General features: G+C 44.6%; 1 long non-coding RNA gene across 1 annotated transcript; it reads left to right on the plus strand.

Annotated features, from left to right (window-relative positions):
* The first annotated feature begins 4,088 nt into the window (after positions 1 to 4,088).
* On the plus strand, positions 4,089 to 5,070 carry LOC123188428 (uncharacterized). Its single transcript, XR_006494626.1, has 2 exons — positions 4,089 to 4,306; positions 4,368 to 5,070. It is a non-coding gene; the product is annotated as an uncharacterized lncRNA (long non-coding RNA).
* The last annotated feature ends 9,567 nt before the right edge of the window (positions 5,071 to 14,637 follow it).

The following is a 14,637-nucleotide window of genomic DNA, read 5'->3' on the forward strand; positions in this document are numbered from 1 at the left end:
CTCGGCCCAGCATTCCGTGCCCATCAAGCACCCAACTCCCTCAGCCCGAGTATGCTTGTTTCCTATTCTTTATGTTAAGGAGCCAGACGCCCAAATAGGCACATCCATGAGCCTAGCTAGACTGGTTTGCTATGTTGGCATCTTCACGGCAAACCATGGTTCGAATCCCAGTTTTCTTATCCCGACTTTGTTTTTCTATTTAGATTCAAACTAAAAGCGTAAAATCACAGGAAAAAGGCGTATTGTGACGGTGAACCCACGGAATCAATCCGTGCTTTATTATTAGGGATAGGCTAGCACAAATGCCCGTGCGTTGCAACGGGAGAAGAAGAAAAAACAAACATACTTTCTGAACCCAATAGCTCAAGACCCTTCCCCCTCTTCCTTCTCCCACGACCGACTGTCAGACATGGTAACATTAGTAAACTCTTTAAAATCTTCCACATTGCCGCATGAGAAACAACATGGAAAGATGTGTTGTGCAAAAACATAACCGTGAAAGGAATTTGTAAGTGTACTGTAGGTGTGTGCAATTTAAATCCATCTGGTCGCGAGTATCTTTTCACATATTTGTTGACGTTGTTTAGTGATGCCCCAAAAATAGCGCACTATAATGAAAATAGTAAAGTCTTAGTACAACGTTCTTGCTTCACTATGGGGCAACAAATATTTCCATGAACCAGTGTTGGGTAAGTTTAGGGAATGGGTAGCATAGCACTATTTGTGTTGAACGATATTAGAAGCATTTTTTGCGGGGTAATGTTATTAGAAGCATTTTTTGCGGGGCAATTATATTAGGAGAATTGTACAAATATCCTCCATCAGTGACTAATATAACAAAGTAAAATGCGGAGTTTGTGTCGCACACAACAGGGAGTTCACCTACTTGTGCTTTGGTGACCAACATTGTAAGAGTTTGTGACGAGCGCTAGCGGGTCGAGCAGAAAAATAAGAACAAAGATTTTTTTTTTGGAGACCGCCCTCTTTCTTTCCTTCCTTATTCTGCCATACGACATGAAATCCCCCCTCCTCTTTTCACATGAAATCCGATCCCTCTTTCCTTCTTTATTTTTCTTTCTTTTCTTCCTTATCTGTCAAGAGTCATGAAATCCCTCCTCTTTCCTTCTTTATTTTTCTCTCTTTCCTTCTTTATTATGAAGGACTTATTTCCTTTTTTATTGGTTCCCGAGATGGCTCCTTGATACCGAGGAAACTCATGAAATCGCCCTCCTTTTTCCTTCTTTATTTTTTCTTTCTTATCTTCCTTATTCTGTTAAGAGACATGAAATCCCTCCCTTTTTCCTTCTTTATTTTTCTCTCTTTCCTTCTTTATTATGGAAGGACCTATTTCCTTCTTTACTGGTTCCCGAGATGGCTCCTTGATACCGAGGAAACTCGAAGATGTATATAAATTACAAAGATTGAGTTTAAGGTAGCGGTATGGGACTATTTAAAAGGGTTTAGAGTTTGATTCAGCCCACCATCGAATACTTTTCTGCACCAGGCTTTGGGCCAGCTTTGCCTGTTCGGTTGTGTGGCTTCCCTCGGCAGGGTGGGCCGGAATAATGAGGCGACCGAAAATCCTCCTTGCGTAGTAGACTAAAAGGGCAATCCTTGTTTTTCCAAATATACAATGGGCCAGCTGAGTTGGTTGCTCGCTCTACGCACTTTTCTAGTGACCCGCGTTCGAATCCTCAAAATACAACTTTTTATGTGTGGCCATTTTTGAAAGAAGCGACAGTAAAAAAAAAAAGAGGATGTGCTGCGTCCAACCCTGAAATTTTGTACGAAGTGATATATATAAATTTCCCTAAAAAAAGTGATATATATAGATAGATTAGTACCACCTTGGATTCTGGAAAAAATATGAACGTGTTGAAAAAAAATTGAAAGCGTAAATTCACAGGAAGAAGCGTATTATGACGGTGAACCCACAGAGTCAACCCGTGCTTTATTATTAGGGACTAGCAATAGAGCCCGTGCGTTGCAACGGGAGAAAAAATAACACACACTCTTAACCCAATAACCATAATATGTTCATGCCCTTTATTTTAGCGAGGCATCATTTTTATGTTGCCGCTTATTCTCCTTCTCACCCTCAGTGGCCTCAGTGTTCACACAAACCAAAGTATGTTTGAATGTTGTTTTTCCCCTGCCAGTTTTTTCAGAGGTGCTCATGTGTGGTTATTGATGTTTTCTTTCGTCGCTTTATGATTTTACTGGTTGTTTATTTGCAATCCAGATCGTCGCGGTACGAAAGAAAAACGGACGTGCCCTATAGGTTACAAGTTTACTTTTAAAATAATGTTTTAAATATTTAATAGGTAAAAATAACATCATATTCAAATTCTACATATATTTCTATTCAAATTTCATATATAACATGTTAAAATCGGAGTTACGGTTTAATAGATATGGATAATTAAGAAAAATATTTGTTTGACTTAAATATCTTTTAAAATAATATTTAAAAAATACTTAACAAACAAAATAACATCATATTCAGATTCTACACATTTTTCTAATCAATTTTCATATATAACATGTTAAAATCGGAGTTACGGTTTAAAAGATATGGAAAATTTAGAAAAACATTTGTTTGACTTATATATGATCGGCGGGTGAATTATCTAATACGCCAGGGGAGTTTCCGTAAAAATGTAAAATAACGGTTCGGTTATGACTTAAGTGTATACTGCGGGTTAATTCATGAAAAATGCAGGGAGTTTTCTGCAAAGGTGTGTGACGGATGGCCGAAATCCAATTTGCTTTATTATTAGGTAGAGATTAGGCTTGTGCGTTGCAATGGGAGAAAAAAAATTATAATCTTCAATGGCCATAACCACATTTTGCTGCATCACCAAGATACACTATCACTCTCATTGTCGTCACATCGTGAACAATTTTTTAAAATCATGAACATTTTCTAAACTCGCCAATATATTTGAAATCGTGAACATTTTTCAAATTCTTGAACATCTTTAAAGATTTTGAACGTTTTCTAAAATACGAACATTTTTTGAATTCATCAACATTTTATACTATCTGCAAAAAACACTGACAATTGAGATGTTTCTTAAAACATTTTTCTTGAATAGGCGAACATATTTTTTGGAAACTGGTGGAACAAATTTTGAAATTCATGTACATTTTTTTAATTTAATGAACATTTTGCTAAATTGCATGATCTTTTTTGAATCAGCAAACATTTTATAAATCAATAAACTATTTTGTGAGTCATGAACTATTTTTAAATTTCTACGATATTTTTCATTTCATGAATATTTTTTGAAATGGCAAACTTTTGTTCAATTTCATTAACATTTTTAATAAAACAACTTTTATTAATAATTATGCACATATTCTGATTTCCTGAACATTTGTTTTCAAAATTGAGATTTTTTTTAATATATGAACATTTTTTAAATCATGAAATTTATTTGAATCGACAAACATTTATAAGTTATTAAATATCTTATTTCAAAATTCGCATTTTTATTAGTACTAAAAATAGACTACGGGGCTATTTGTGGATTCACATAACTGAGTCGGACAGCCAAACTACTGAAAGTAGCATCACTAATAATCTGGGATGAAGTATCTACGACCGGCGCCACTTCAATGCTAGATTGCTAGTGAGAGGTCGCGTCGCTCTGAGCCGGCATGAATGCGATACGGGTGCTCTAGAACGGCGCTGATCATTTCAGGCGGATAGATGTATGGACAGGGGGTTGGGTGGGCCATGGCAGATAGAATCGAACGTGTCAGTGGTCCAGACGCCCGCAAAGTCCCAGGGTTTGTTTTCATATTGTTGGAAAATTAAGTTTGGACTGATACAGGCAAAATACGTCCTAACCGGACGGTTGCATGCACTTTTAGGGTGGACATTGAAGATGCCCTTACACGCTCTTTGAGAATTTCGTAATTCATTTAAAGCATTTATAAAATTATCATAATACTTTTTATTATGTTTTTTACTGGAAAGTTTATTTAATTTGGAAGATTATATTTCTCCCAATGTTTTATTTTTGCACTAAAAGCAGTACAACCATCAGGCCATCACGTGTTGGAGCCCAGCGGCCGGCACGTACACACATCGGGCCATCACTTTCTTCTCCAGCGCAATGCTTATCCATCCGTCTCCATTCAGATGCACTGCATCCCATCTCACTTATTCTCTCGCTCCATCTTTCCTTCTCATCCCAAACGCCGCAGCCAGTGTGAAGCCTCCAAAGTCGCTGGCGCCCCCACGTTCCACCGGAGCGAGGCGCCGCCGCCGGATCTCGTCCCCTCCCCCTCCCCCTTTGTGTGTCTCTCGCTCTTATTTTCTCATCTCGGTCTAATCTAATTCTATTATATGCATGCAGGCCGATGTGAAGCCAAGTCGCTGGAGCAGAGATCTGGAGCGCCTCGCCAGATCTCTCCTCTGCACCCCTGCCAGCCGCGTCAGGCTCCGCCTCGCTACTGGCGGTCTCTCCCCGGCAAGCCCATCGGTCGGTGAGAGTAGCTCACTCTCGATCCCCTTGTGCTCGCGCGCCACCAGGGGAGGATGAACCCCTTGCACCCGCGCCGACGACCTCTCCGATCGGCACCGTGCCTCGTCCCGAGCCATCGGGGCCGAGCGGCTGTAGCGGGCCAGAGGCAGCGCGTCTGGCAGCGACGACCTCCCCCCCCCCCCCCCCCCCCCCCCCCCCCCAAATCCCAGTCGCTCGCTTGCCGGACCCCACTGGACCCCGGCCGCCGTGGTTCCCACCGTGCCTCGTCCCGAGCCATCGGGGCCGAGCGGCTGTAGCAGGCCAGAGGCAGCGCGTCTGGCAGCGTCGGCCTGCTTCGCCGGCCTAGCCGTGTTGGTGGTGTAATTTTTCTGTCAGATCGGGTCTCTCCTTCCTCAGATTGGAATGATGGCCATTTTTTTTGTTCCATCTTTGTAGATAGCAGCTTTCTTCTTCAGATCGGATCACACGGCCGATTTTGTATGTATCTTCAGATCGGCTCTTCTCATTTACAATCGGTGATTGCCCAACGGGGCGACCAGAAGACAAGTGAGCGACATCGAATCGTTTTTTCTCATTTATTTTTGGACTGCGGGTTAATTTCAAAGAAACAGAGGGGCTTTTTCGCAAAAACGCCGACGACGTACGACCAGAAGCACTCCGTGCTTTATTAGTAGGGAAAGGGAAAGATAGACTAGCAAAAGAGCCCGTGCATTGCAACGGGACAGAAAAAACACACGCTCTTAACCCAATAACCACGACTCGAGACCCTCATAGGTAGACGTTCTTTATTTTAAAATGGCATCACATTTGTGTCCCCGACGATGGTCTCAATGCTCACACAACGAAAACACATTTGAATGTGGTCAGTCCTAAGGCGTCTCTTTCTCTCTCACACACGCGCGCGCGCTCGCACGCACACAATCGGTCAGCATAAGATGAGAAAAATGTTGCTTTTTCCCGCGAGGTTTTTCAGAGTTGTGCATGTGTGGTTATCAATGTTTTTTTCCTCTCTCAATCTAGTACAAATGCCCATGCGTTGCACGGGACGATAAATGTGGCAGAACTTATTTCATGGGTCCTTTTTTGCCACTTTATATATCTACGGGTCTTGTTTTTTTTATTCTCATTTTTTCATATGCGGCCAGCACAGTACCATTGTTGTGGAGAGCGAGATAATTTTTGCTGTTGTATCTTTTCTGAGAAATACCTAGACTTCTCAGTTAAAATTGCTATCTAACTTATTGAGTTGTAATATCTTTGTGGTTTATTTCTTTTGAAATTGGACGGTACTTTGTGTTCTCTTATTTGTCTTAGATGGATTGATCATGCACGTCGCGCTCCGGAGCGAAAAGTCAGGATTTATTGTAGAGTCGGAATTTGAACCAAAATTATGTGGTCATTTTTTTTTCTTGTCGAAGTTAGATCAAGCCTGCTAACCTCTGTAGCCTGCTTAAATTAAGTGTTTTTATGAACATATTCTCGTTTAGCCCTTGAGAATTAAGTAAATATACTAATCCAAAACGTTAATTTTTTCATCAACACCATACATGTACGTACACTCTACAGTGACGTTAGAGAGAAATACAAAGCAACTTGAACATTCCATGCAATATATATATATATATATATATATATATATATATATATATATATATATATATATATATATCATTCAAGGATCTTTGACTTGGTGGAAAATATAATAGAAAAAGGACATAGATTTTCGAAAAAATGCTCCTGGCAAAGTTCAACTCAATAAAAAGGGAAGTTGAAGTAAGAAGGTTTTTTTAGGGTTAGTTGAAATAAGAAGGTACTTTAGGATGGAGATAGTTGAAATAAGAAAGTCCAACCACGTAATTTGAATTGACCCTGTATATTTTCGAGGGATGGTGTCACCGACCTAGCTAGCCACTTGGGGGCCTGAGACTAACCTCACAGGAAGCCCGCCTAACCCACGATCCCCTCCCAGCACCGTCACACACGCACAGAGGGGCCAGCGCCTCTCGATCCCGCCGCGCTCGCAGCCAGCTCCGCGCGCGTTCGTCACACCGGCGAGGCCGCTGCCCCTCCAACCTCCACTCTCCCCCTCCTTCTCTGCCCGGCCACGCAACTCCTGCTGCCTCTGCCCATGGCTCCGGCTGTGCAGCTCCGACTGCCTCTGCCCGTGGCGCCGCTGCACGGCTTGGCCCCATCCGGCACCACACCGGCGCCCTGTCCGTCTCGTTTCCATCTGGCCAGCTGGCCATGGCACCGCCGCTGAGGTGCACTGCCACCCCAAGCCTGCTCTGTCGCTCCTCTGGGTTCGGTTCGGTTCGTTCCTCCCTTGATATCCGTTGCCTCTTGTTGAATCACCAAGGCGCACGTATATGAATCGATGACATTAACTGTAAAGTATCAATGTGGGATTATGCGACGAGGGGTGAGAGAGATCAATAAGAGAGGGAAAAGCAGCGGCAGATTGGCAGAGACAGACGACGGCGTGGTTTTTTCTTTCTCTTCGGGGCTGATTCCTATATGGTCTGCGGGTTGAGTCTGAGGCCCAAGTGGCAACGCTTCAGGTCAAGGCCCAGGTAGTAGTGCGGACGACAGATCATGTTCGTATGAAAATTTTGTGACGTGGTTCCCGAATTAGTACCACCTCACATATATGTTTTAAATTCAAACTAAAAGCATAAATTCACAGGAGAAAGCGTATTGTAACGGTGAACCCATTTTAAATTCAAACTAAAAGCGTAAATTCACAGGAGAAAGCGTATTGTGACGGTGAACCCACGGAGTCAATCCGTACTTTATTATTATTAGGGATAGATTAAAAAAATAAACTAGCACAAATGCCCGTGCGTTGCAATGGGAGAGAACTTTTTTAGCATGCACTCAATTTTTATAAGAAATATATATGCAAGCACAACCCCCATGTTTCGCTATGAAAAAAGTGCTAGTTACCTTGTCCACCTAAAAACAGAACTCAAAACATCCGACTGCATGGCACGGCAACATCAGAACGTTGCCACCCAGGGAGGCCTTGCAACGGGATATTAATATCCTTGAACCCACGCATCTAAACAGATAAATATCAAGCCAAATAACTGTTACAATGAACCGCTAAATTCTGGCGTGCAAACGGAAGACAATGACAATCTCCATTTATCAAAGAACAAAAAATTGTATGAAACTAAAACAATAAATTTGGTCTCATACTATGAATAATTCATAATACAACAACAACAACTTATCAGGTCAAGGGTACAAATTATTTCTAGTGAAGTGCAGAACCCATGTGTGATTGACCTTACAAATATGATAATTCTGGTAACAAAATTGCTTGTCTTTTCCATATGCGCCAAAATGATCCTTGATAGAACACATGGATATAGTTCAAAAATGAATCGAGGATCAAAAGCTTGTGGATTGACCCGTTTCAAATTTAGTATGAACATGAGTAAAATAATTATAATAATTTATGACTGGACTGGAAATGTGATCTCCTCTGTGGATCACACCTGCAAAATAATGATATAATGTACTTGAATCTAGGAAAAAACTTATATGTAAAATTTTAGATAAGACCAATACCAAGCTGTGCATGTCTAGTTGTCCTGTTGAGCTCCATCTCAGCTGCAATCTCTGGACCAACTCAGTTCTTAGCAATCAACAATGAGCGCAGGCAAGTCACTATGACAACACATGAATGTCTCACAACAGATGCATCCAATAATTCAAACCGGCAGTTAAGCATCACTATGTACATTGCCGATGAAGACCCTAACACAGTGTTGCTGATTCAGAAAATAAATATGCAAAGCCGATGCTACTATTTTCAGGTATATACACAGTACCAAATAGAGGTAGATTCATCAGTGAATATGTGAGTCCTTGATTGCACTGTCATCAAAAAAGCTGCTCATTGCCCATGTTTGTCTCCCAATTAGCTACAAACAGACAATAAGGTCAACTAACAATGCACATTTTCATTGAGTTAAAAGCATAGTGTCACATCCTAGTTAGCCATGCATTAGAGTGTTGCATCATGTTTACTCTTTCACTAGAAACTTGAAATGGGGATCTGTGAAACCCTCAGAATCATTTTGAAAATGACCCAAATAAAAATTTCTCCAAAAGGGTCCAAGAAAATGCTCATGTTGCTCTCTGAAAATATTGGACAGAGATAAAAATCAAACCAATATTTTTAAGAGCTCATAGGTATTTATTTTGGGCATTTGGAATTAATGCATAAATATTTGCATTGGAAATATATTAATTATATATATTAATATATGTCCAAATATTATGCCATATATAAAGGAGCTCTGGAATAATATATCTAGCCCCTGCAAAAATTGGCATAAGTTAAATAAATGATTTAATATATTATTTAAATCAAAACAAATGTCAGAAATTAGAAAACAGAAAAAAAATAAAAGGGGGAGAAGCTTACCTGGGCTCCTCCACTGTGCGGCCCAGCCAGCTGGCTGGCCCAGCCAGCAGCCGGCCCAGCCCACCTCCCTCCTCTGTCGTCTTCGTCCCGACAGAGGGAGGGGAGTGTGGCCGGCGCGCGTGCGCGCCACCGCGCCACGCCACCTCTCTCCCTGCCTGCCTGCCCTCCCCTCCTCGCCTCGATGCCCCTGGACGACGCCACGCCTCCCCCCTGCTCTCTCTCACTCCCCCTCGGCTCTTCCCTCCTCTCCCTCGCTCCCTCACTCACGGCCGAACACCACCGTCGCCGCCGTTCGCCATAGCAACCGTCTCTGGCCACCCCTCGCTCCCCCGACTAGCTCAGAAGCTTCGCCTCGACCCCCTCTTCCTCCCCACCGCTCCACGGGCCTCCGGAAGCCCTACATCGCCGCCACGTCGCCGTTCCCCTCTTCGGGCTCCGACCATCATCGCCGTCGAATTCGCTGTCTCCAACGCGTCTCCGAGCCCGCTTCGACGCCCACTGCAACCGCGGTGAGCCCCCGGGTCGTTTCCCCTTTCTCCCCTGGTCTCTTTCAACCTCTAGGCCTTAGCCCCACCTTGGACGAGAGCTCCACGCCACCGGCGAAGTCGCCGTCGTGGCCACGGTCACCGTAGCACCCAACCGAACACACTATCGTGCTCCACACCTCACTAGGAGCACGCAGCACGCACTAACGCCTCCCCAAACCCCCTGCAACGCCGATTCCGACCGTACCCGAACTCCAGCGGCCGCAGCCGAGCTCGCCAGCGTCGACTCCGGCCACCCCAGGCCCAGCCACGGCCACCGTTCGACGCGCGGGAGCAAGGGCTCTCCAACGAGCCCAAGCACGGCCTCGCCCGTGCCCTGTAGCGCGATCCCGCGTCGCGCCGCCGTCTCGGGCCTCGCCGGCGTCACGTCGCCGGTGGGTTTGACCCACTTTGACCACGGCAGGACCCCCCTGAGTCCCTGACAGGTGGGCCCAGCCCTGTAGCTAATTAGGATTAGTGCTAACCACAAATGGTTAACCCCCTGACACTGACAGTGGGCCCCAGCGCCACTAACCCCTAATTAGGAATAAATTAAACCTGTTAAACCCCCCTGTCACTGACGTGTGGCCCCCACACGTCAGGTTTGACTCCAGCCAGCCGCAGTTGACCACTGACGTCATGCTGATGTCATGCTGGCGCAGTAATTATAATTTCTGAATTTAATTTAAATCAGGAAATTCCAGAATATTATTTAAACTTCAAAAATGCATAACTTTTATTCTGTAACTCCAAATTGGACAAATTATATATGAAAAATGATCAGAAAAATCCAATCTATCCATCTGTACTATTTTCATGCATGATCAAACAAGTTAAATTGATGTTTCAAGCAGAACAAGGAAAAGCACTTTAAGAGGCCATGTTTGAGTTTGAAATTTGAATCTTTGATTCAAATTTGTTCAAACCCTTCTGGTTTTAGTTGCATTAGTCCAACACACTCATATTGCTATGTTTCATGCATGCATCATATTGTTGCACATTGTTTGGTGATGGTTGTGTATCGGTGTCCTTGCGACAGGTTCTGCCCCCGAGGAGTACCGTGATTACCCTAACGAAGAACCGTATCAGTGCATCGAACCATCAGGCAAGCAACCAACCATTTGATCATATCGATACAATCCCATGTTCTCGCTCCTGCTCTCTTTTACTGCATTAAGACAACACGTTTCAAACTGCTGTGTGCCACGGTAGTTGAACCCATTTCCTCTGCATGACCTGTCATTGCCACAGTAACTAGATGAAACCCACTAGCATGTGTAGGAGTTGATTGAGCCATATGTATGTGTTGTTCCTACCTTGCTATGCCTGCTATGCTTAGAGTCGTGTCAGGTCTGGTTCATCTGGGTGATGGGCTAGAGTGAAATGATTATGTCGGTAATGAGAGTGGTGTGGTGAACACGATTTGGTAAAGGTATCGATGAGAGGCCATGTAGGAGTACATGGTGGGTTGTTTCATTGAAGCCGACCTTAAGCACTGAGATCTGTATGTGTGATTTAAGATACAGCTACTACCATGCATTGGGCCCTGAAATATGACCCCGCTCGACTTCTTATTCACCCTAGCTCTCTGTCCAGGAGTTGCAAGTAGTTTCTGGTGTTTGTAGCCTACTGGAGGCCGTGGACAGCGCTGACCGTAGGGGTGGGCTGTGATGCGGTAGGTACGTGGCCGGGTGTACCGAATACCCGTTAGGTATCTCGGGAACCTTGTTCACATCGTTCGGGGCCGTATGGGAAACCTCGGCCGGACTCCCTGCGGATGGAACCTGAATAGGCGATAAACCTGGACTAGAGGCTTAAGTGTTTAGGTAGGTCGTGGTCTACACCCACGTCGGCTTTCGCTTGAAGTCTGCCGAGCACATGTCGTGTGCAGACGCTAAGTGGTGGAAACATGTATGAAGAAGTACACCCCTGCAGGGTTATCATAATCTATTCGAATAGCCGCGTCCGCGGTAAAGGACTACTTGGTTGCCTATACAGTTCATAGACAAGTAAATGGAAACTACTAAAAGCCTCAAGATAAGTGTGAGTGCCGAGGATGGCTCTTCCGTAGGAAGACGGAGGTGGATCCTCGGTAGTGTATTGAAGTGGTGAGTAGTGGACTCGTGTGCGCAAAACCATTTCAAATTGAAGTATCGTAGGATAGCCTAGCCAAGAGTCAAAGCTGGCTTGCTGCAATAACTCCACCAACCCTTCTTGATACTATGCATGTATGTAGGATCTGATGTAAGTCTTGCTGAGTACCTTTGTACTCATGTTGCTATAATCTACATTTTTACAGAAGACGCTGCAACCCCTTCTGATGGGTTCTATGTAGACGTTGACATCAACGAGTAGGCTAAAGACCCAGGTGGTGACCCTGAGCTTGTGATGGACCACGTAGTATAGTTAGGCTTTCCAAGCCTCTTTTATTTTACTAATTGTCTGTACTCAGACAATGTACTTCCGCTGCTGGTTTGTATGACTGTATGACTTGTATGTTGGGTCGTGAGACCCGTACCTTTGTGTATGTTATGTATGGCTCCCTGAGCCTTAAATAAAGTACTTGTGTCGTAGAGTCATGTTGTGATGCTTCGTTGTATTTGCACATATCGAGCATATTGTGTGTATGATTGAAATGCTTGGTATGTGTGGGATCTGACTATCTAGTTGTTTATCTTTAGTAGCCTCTCTTACCGGGAAATGTCTCCTAGTGTTACCGCTGAGCCATGGTAGCTTGCTACTGCTCTGGAACACTTAGGCTGGCCGGCATGTGTCCTTCTTCGTTCCTGTGTCTGTCCCTTCGGGGAAATGTCACGCTTTGAGTACCGGAGTCCTGTTAGCCCGCTACAGCCCGGTTTACCGGAGTCCTGCTAGCCCAGTGCTACAGCCCAGACCCACTTGCTGATGACCGACACGTTCGAAGCTGGGTCATGGATGCCTGTCCCTATAAGTCTGTGCCACTTTGGGTTTACGACTAGTCATGTCAGCCCGGGCTCCTTATCATATGGATGCTAGCGACACTATCATATACGCGAGCCAAAAGGCGCAAACGGTCCCGGGAAAAGGTAAGACGACACCCGTGGGGATACCGTGCGTGAGGCCGCAAAGTGATATGAGGTGTTACCGGCTAGATCGATGTGACATCGAGTCGGGGTCCTGACACATAGCCTGCAAAATGAATCAGATGCCAAGATTTCACTATTCTTTAGTGCATTGAAGATCAATGGAAAACGCAAATCAGCAAAGGCCTGCAATCATGGTATTTCATTCAAGTCTGTAGCATTGTGATCAGGTCTGCAGTTATGGTATTCCATTCAGGTTTGTAGCATTGAGATCATTGTCGTGTCTTGGTAACCATCATGATGTACAACCCCGGAGATGTCAGCCGACAATACCAGCATCCATTGGAAATCTGCAACTATGTATCAGCACCTTGTGCACGTACATGCCTGTAAGACAACTAACTCATGGGCTTCTTACCTGTTGTTCCTGATCGTTCTTCCTTGGACTTCAGTTTGGAATATTGACGACGTAACAAATCAAAAGCATTTCAATCCATCTCATCAATCAACTTATGTGCTAACTCAGAGCGCCCAACCTTTTCAGGTCACTCATCAGTGGACGGTGGATATATAAATCAAAGGCTGGTGTAACTTACACGCACTTGGACTCGGGCATCGCCTTCAGGTCATGGTCTAATGACATTCTGATCTGAGTCAGTCCATTCTTCCACCGGGGGTTAAGGAATTAGGATCTGTTCTCTCTATCAGGATCACGAGTTACTAATCAGTAGTACCTTATAAGTTGATGGATTCAAGCCTATTTCAGTTCTACTACCACCTTATGTTGTTAGAATGGTTTCAGAACTTTGATATGATGATGTTGAGTGTGTACGAAATCCTTTGTCAAATGTCTCAAAATCCTTTTTGAGCATTTACAGCTGTTATGCTGCCGAAATTTTGCTAGAAGTTCTAATGCCTTTGCATTATGATTGTGCTTTCAGATGGCCACTCGCGACCTCAATCAAGTGGTTCGCCTGACTCGATGCCTAGATGTACCCGGCCATACTGCCAAGTTGGTCAGGGTAATGATTGAGGCTGGATACCGCCGGTATCCTGAGTACACGGTCGAAGAGCAATTTCGGGACTTTAATCAAAGCCAGTATCTCTGCACTGTCAGGATATTTCCATCTTATCCTGGATCCACCGAGCCTCTTCACTGCTCCTATGGACTCGGGGTTACTATTGAGATGGCTGTGCAGGACACCGCCTACTCTATGATGACCATTATGCGAGTCAGATCTGGGTTATTTCGGGACTCTGATTTCCGGTATATGCCAGGATCACTTCCGGGAGCACAAGGGTATCTCCAGGCTATTTATGCTGACCCCACTCAGGAGGATTCACGGACTCGCACCACTGCTGAGATGCTCGAGGATAAGGACCGTGAAAATCGGGCCTCGAGGTTAGAGCTCTTCAATACCCGTGCTGACCATTGGGCCACTTTGACTCGGTTCGCACCGGCGGTGCAAACTGGATATTCAGATATGCGCGATCTCTATCCTGTGAGATCTGCTCTGCCGGACGTGATGGTTTGGCGTGATGTAGGAGGCATCACCCCACCTCGCGGTCCCCGCAGGCCACCGTCTGTTGGTCCAAGGCCTCATCCTAGCCCCTATGGTCCACAAGCTCCGCGAGACCGTCTGTTTCCGGATGATCATGTTGAACTTCCAGGCTATGGAGGCGACTTCTACGAGGACTACTACGGATCGGTCTGAGTTAGCGGTAGTATCACTAGTTCGCACTAGCTGTGTCGTCTATCGTCCCGCGTGACTCGTGGGATATGACCTAGTTTGTACTCTTTCCGGAGGTGTAGAAAAATAATGTATAGGAGCTTGGGATGCCTCCGATGAGATGTAATCCTCTTTTCACCGTAATAGTACTTTGTTTGGTCTTGTACTAAACCCTGTATGGTGTGTATGACGATGGAATAAAAGAAGCAGTTTCTGTATCTACCATGTCATACGGATGATCATCTTGCATTCCGAGTTATTCCTTACATTATGTACCCTATGTCGGAATTTTATCATCCTGACTAAATGTAACGCCCCCGATTTAATCGTACACTAATCATGCACGCAAATGTGTACGATCAAGATCAGGGACTCACGGGAAGATATCAC

This window comes from Triticum aestivum, chromosome 2A (genome assembly GCF_018294505.1).
Source record: "Triticum aestivum cultivar Chinese Spring chromosome 2A, IWGSC CS RefSeq v2.1, whole genome shotgun sequence".
NCBI classification, from domain to species: Eukaryota; Viridiplantae; Streptophyta; class Magnoliopsida; order Poales; family Poaceae; genus Triticum; species Triticum aestivum.